Source organism: Carlito syrichta, unplaced genomic scaffold (genome assembly GCF_000164805.1).
Source record: "Carlito syrichta isolate Samal-C Ts95f unplaced genomic scaffold, Tarsius_syrichta-2.0.1 Scaffold288080, whole genome shotgun sequence".
NCBI lineage: Eukaryota > Metazoa > Chordata > Mammalia > Primates > Tarsiidae > Carlito > Carlito syrichta.
Window position 1 is genome coordinate 2605 of NW_007232176.1, and position 6122 is coordinate 8726.

The following is a 6122-nucleotide window of genomic DNA, read 5'->3' on the forward strand; positions in this document are numbered from 1 at the left end:
CTCATGGCCACCGCAGGCTAAACCTGCTGGGATCAGGCAATCCTCCTACCTCAGCCTTCCAAGTAGCTGGAACTACAGGCATGCTCCATCAAGTCCAGCTAATTTTGTTTGTTTGTTTTTGAGTTGGAGTCTTCCTCTGTCGTCCAGGCTAGAGTGCAATGGCATGCTCACAGCCACCCCAGTTTCTACCTGCTGGCTCAGGTGATCTTCTGCCCCAGTCTTCCAAGTAGCTGGAACTACAGGCACGTGCCACCACACCTGGCTAATTTTTTGATTTATTATAGAGACGAGATCTCATCAAGTTGCCCAGGCTGATTTCAAATCCTTGGACTCAGGCAATCCTCTTTCTTCGGCCTCCCAAAGTACTGACTGGGATTACAGGTAGTGGGGGATAATTTTTAAGTGTATGATACTCCTTTTTTATCAAACACTGTGCAGTGATTAAAAATAATAAGGCATTAGCCGGGCTCAGTGGCTCAGCCTGTAATCCCATGCCTTGGGAGGCTGAGGTGAGTGAATTGCCTGAGCCCACAGGTTCGAGACCCACCTGGGCAACTTGGCGAGACCTCATCTCTACAATAAAAATCAAGCCGGACTCGGTGGCTCAGCCTGTAATCCCAGTGCTTTGGGAGGCTGAGGTGAGTGGATTGCCTGAGTCGGCGAGTTTGAGACCTGCCTGGGCAACTTGGCGAGACCTCATCTCTACAATAAATCAAAAAATCAGCCAGACGTGGTAGCACATACCTGTAATTCCGGCTACTTGGAAGGCTGAGGCGGAAGGATCGCCGGAGCCCAGCAGGTCGAGGCTGCGGTGGCCGGGAGCGGCCACTGCACTCCAGTCTGGGCAACAGTGAGTCTCCAACTCAAAAAAAAAAAAAAAATTAGCCAGGCGTGTTAGTGCATACCTGTAGTTCCAGCTACTTGGAAGACTGAGGCAGAAGGATCACCTGAGCTCAGCAGGTCTAGGCTGCGGTGGCAGTGAAAAAAGAAAAGAAAAGAATAGAAAAAAATAAAGGAATTACGTCACTAGCAGAAGATTTGCTTCACCAGAGAGAAAAAAAGCTTGAGTCTCTCCGACTTAAAAAAAAAAAAATTAAAGTTTATATATTCTTAGGCGTTGTGGATGTCAGTTTCTTTTTTTTTTTTTGAGTTGGAGTCTCACTCTGTCACCCAGACTGGAGTGCAGTCCCCTCCTACCCTTCATTAGTCCAGAGCCACTTAGGACTACTGGTGGGTTCAAGACTACAGATGAGACTTCATTTGCCAAATTGAGTATGAACCTGAAAAGAATCCAAGAATAATAGAATGTATAGGAAATAATGGATTTTGAAGGAAAAATGATATAGCACATATAAGGATCTGGCCATAGTAACAACAGTAATTCACACAAGACTGAAATTTAAGGAACAGTTTTATTTATTTTTATTTTTTTGAGTTGAAGTCTTACTCTGCTACCTAGGCTGGAGTGCAGTGGCATACTCATGGCCACCGCAGCCTCAACCTGCTGGGTTTGGACAGTTCTTCTGTCTCAGCCTTCTGAGTAGCTGGAACTACAGGCATGCGCCACCATACCTGGCTAATTTTTTGACTTATTGTAGAGACGAGGTCTCATCAAGTTGCCCAGGCTGGTCTCAAACCCCTGGGCTCAGGCAATCCTCTCACCTCAGCCTCCCAAACTGCTGGAATGACAGGCATGAACCACTGCTCCCAGCTGGAAATAGTCTTTTGATTTTTTTTTTTTTTTTTAGTCAGAGTCTCACTCTATCATCCAGGCTGGAGTGCAGTGGCATGCTCAGGGCCATCACAACCTCAACCTGCTGGGCTCAGGCAAGTCTTCCGCCTCAGCCTTCTAAGTAGCTGGAACCACAGGTAAGTGCCACCATGCCCAGCTAATTTTTTTATTTATTGTAGGGACAAGGTCTTGCCAAATTGCCCAGGCTGGTCCCGAATCCCTGGGCTCAGGCAGTCCTCTCACCTCAGCCTCCCCAACTGCTGAGGTGACAGGCATGAGCTACTGCACCCAGCTGGAAACATTTTAAACAATGATGATGTAAACAATACACATTTTACAAACTTGGGCTCTTGCATAGAAAATCTGCCCTCATCCTACCTCAGCCAGCTTCAGTTCAACTTGTCCAAGTACCTAGGGAAAGCCAGGCTTTAGGACACTGGGAAGGGCCTCGCCCTCCAAAGAGGCCTTATTACTGAGGGAAGCAGATGCCGCGCCGGGCCTCACAAGGATGAATGTGTGCCCGGGTGAGCATTGGCACTGCCTGGGCTGCCACACCAGACGCATGCCAGCCCACTCTCCTCTCTGAGCCCCCTTCTCTCTGATGGCAGAAGCATTTTGCCTTCCTCACTCTTTCTTAGAGTAGGTGCTAAGAAACAGATGCACACCAGAAAGGCTGCTCTGAAGAGGCTCAGACTGGTTTGGGAACAGCCAAGGAGGCAGACCCATGAACGTTCTTCCACGTGCTGCTGGCTGGCGTGAGGCCTCAGTGGGGCCTGCACAGTGGTAGGCTATGCACAGCACGTAGCACTGCTGGACTAGCCACCATGCCATGTAACCACCTGCTTTTTCCACAAGCCACAGGAGACCTTTGGGAAAATTCCCCTAAGATATGTGCCAAAGAGGTGGTGTGCCCACCACGTCCTACTCCTGGAACCTGTCCCTGTGTTTCCTTAGGAGGCAAAAGGGACTTTGCAGGTGTGATCACAGGCCTCAAGACAGGGAGAGTAGCTAGGGCCAACCAGCCATGCTCGCTGCAATCACAGCGGTCCTCAGGGAGGCAGGAGGGTAGAGTGAGAGATGAAGGGACGGAAGGGGAGGCTGGAGTGACGGGCCCTGAGCCAGGGAAGCAGACTGGGAGCCTCCCTGGGACCTTCTGCGGGAACGCAGCACGGATCTCCTGACTAGCCCTGGGAGACCCATCTTGAACTTCTGACCTCCGGCGTAATATCCTAAGCTGCTGTTGTCAGCTTCTGTGGTTGTGGTAATGTGCTAACAGCAGTAGTGGGAAACTCATGCTGGCTAACGGCACTGCCAACAAGCCTCCCATCTCACGGAGCCGATGGGAACAGATGGATTACTTTGAGAGCAAGAGATGCCACTGCTCTGCCCTTCATAGAAGCACCAGGTGTGGTGGTTCACACCTGTCATCCCAGCACTTCGGGAGGTGGAGGCAAGAGGACTGCCTGAGCACACAGGTTTGAGACCAGCCTGGGCAACTTAGTGAAACCTTGTGTCTACAATAAGTCTACTTGGAAGCCTGAGCCCAGCAGGCTGTGGTGGCCAGGCACTCCAGCGTGAGCAAGAGTGAGACTCTGACTCAGGAGAAAAAAAAAGGGTCAAAGAAAGGTGCTCAAGCCCCAGCATGGTGCCCAATGGATTTCAGAACCATGTAACTCAAATGCGGGTTTGTGGAGTTTTTTATGGATTCATTCTGTTCAAATATAATTAAAATATGATTTGGTTGAGGCCTTCAGACTTCAGTGTAGGAAAAAAGAGCTGTTCTTCCTCGCTGAACTCTTCCCAGCTGGTTTAACCATGCATGCATGCCTTCTGTATTACTGATAAACATTCATGGGGGGAGACTAAAAACTCCTGCTCTTAGCCGGGCTCGGTGGCTCAGCCTGTAATCCCAGCGCTTTGGGAGGCTGAGTTGAGTGGACTGCCTGCGCCCAAGGGTTCGAGACCTGCCTGGGCAGGGAGACCTCATCTCTACAACAAATCAAAAAATCAGCCGGGCATGGTAGCGCATGCCTGTAATTCCAGCTACTTGGAAGGCTGAGGCGGAAGGATCGCTGGAGCCCAGCAGGTCGAGGCTGCGGTGGCTGGGAGCGGCCACTGCACTCCAGTATGGGCGACAGAGTGAGACTCCAACTCAAAAAAAAAAAAAAAACTCCTGCTCTTTGCCCTCCTGTGTGCCAGACAGCACTCAGTGAACTTGTGTTAAGCAAACTGAGTGCATGTAGTCCGGATCTGCCGGGAATAAGAATTCACGTTACTTAAAAAAAAAATAAACTGGGCTCTGTGGCTCAGCCTGTAATCCCGTGCCTTTGAGAGGCTAAGACAAGAGGACTGCCTGAGCCCGCGGGTTACTTGGAACCGCTGAGCTCCGGTGACTTGGAAGGCTGAGGCAGAAGGCTCTCCAGAGCCCAGCAGGTCGATGCTGGGGTGGCCATAAGCATGCCACTGCACTCCAGCCTGGGCGACAGAGTGGAACTCCAACTCAAGAAAAAAAAATCTTCCCCAGTGCTCCCCTTCCTCTTCCCCTTCCCCTGACATTCTGACAGGACATGAATGGTAAAGATGGTGAGCCAGGATTCATACCTTGCTGGCCAAGGAGGTCTTGCCTCAGTTTCCCCACTTGTGAAACAGGGAAAACAGTACGAACCTCACAGGATTGTTGTGGGATCAAATAATGACAACTGACATGAGGCTCTCAGAAGAGCTCCGGCACAAAGTGATCCCTCGGCAGATGGTGGCACTGCCTGATCTCTGAAATCGGACTTAGAACCTGCTATGGGATCCATATCCTTCATCCGTCATGGCCAGGGAGGAGGGCTCGTGGGGGAGTGGCGAGTTAGGACAGCTGGAACTGTTACTCTCCACATCCGCTGCAGGAGCATCTGCTACTTTTGCAAGTGCCCTGAACTTCTTCCTTTGGGAACTACCCCACTCTTATGTATTCTGAACTAAAAGGCCAGTTCTTTGAAAATCTGAGGGCAAGCAGGGACATGAGAAGATATTTGTACACCCATGGTCACAGCAGCCTCATCCACAGTAGCCCAAAGTTGGAAACAATCCAAATGGCTAACGACAAATGAATGGATAAACAAAATGTGGTCTGCACACACAACGGACTATCCTGCCTGTTCTATTTTTTTTTTTTTTTTTTGAGTCGGATTCTCACTCTCTTGCCCAGGCTGGAGTGCAATGGGACGCTCACGGCCCCTGTAGCCTCAACCTGCTGGGTTCACGTGATCCTTCTGCCTCAGCCTTCCAAGTAGCTGGAACTACAGGTGCGCGCTACCACACCCAGTTTATTTTTTTGGTTTATCATAGAGATGAGGGCTCACCATGTTGTCCAGGTTGGTCTCAAACCTGTGGGCTCAGGCAATCCTCTCATCTAGGCCTCCCAAAGTGCTGGGTTATTGGTGTGAGCCACCGCACCTGGCCCGCCTGTTTTGAAAGGAAATTCTGGTGTTTGCTACAGCATGGAGGAAACTTGAGGATGGTGTCTCAGTCCATTGTGCTGTCATGACACAATGCCACAGGTTGGGTAATTGATAAAGAGCAGAACTCGATTTCTCACAGTTCTGGAGGCTGCGAAGTTCAAGACCAGACAGGCCAGTGAGGGCCCCACCTCTGTGCGTCCATGATGGCGCCTCGTCTGGGTCCCCCAGAGAGGGAGGCTCCATCCTCACATGGCAGGAGGGCCCAAAGGGCAAGAGGACCGTGGACCTCCAAACTCCAAAGCTCTTTTCGTAAGGGCATTAATCCATCCATGAGGCTGCACCCTATGACCTAATCACTTCTCCAAAGATCTCACCTCTTATTTTATCTTCTGAGTATGGGTCTCACTGTCACACAGGTTAGAGTGCAGTGGCATGATCATGGCTCGCCATAGCCTCAGCCTCCTGGGCTCAGGTGATCTCCTGCAACAGCCTCCCAAGTAGCTAGGATTACAGGTGTGCACCACCACACCTGGCTAATTTTTTAGTAGACAAAGTCTCACTGCATTGCCTAGGCTGGTCTCGAACTCCTGTGACTCCACCTTTATTTTTTGAGTTGGAGTCTCACTCTGTTGCCCATGGCCACCGCAGTGTCGATCTGCTGGGCTCAGGTGAGCCTCCCACCTCAGCCTTTCAAGTAACTGGAACCACAAGCACACACCACCACACCCAGCTAAGTTTTTTATTTGTTATAGAGATGAGATCTCACCACCCCTGGGCTCAGGCAATCCTCTCACCTCTGCCTCCCAAAGTGCTGGGATTACAGGCGTGATCCACCGTGCCCAGTCTGATTTTTGTGAATTCTTATTCCTGGCTGTGCATCTCTTCTTTTTTTTTTTTTGAATTGGAGTCTCACTCTGTCGCCCAGACTAGAGTGCAGTGGC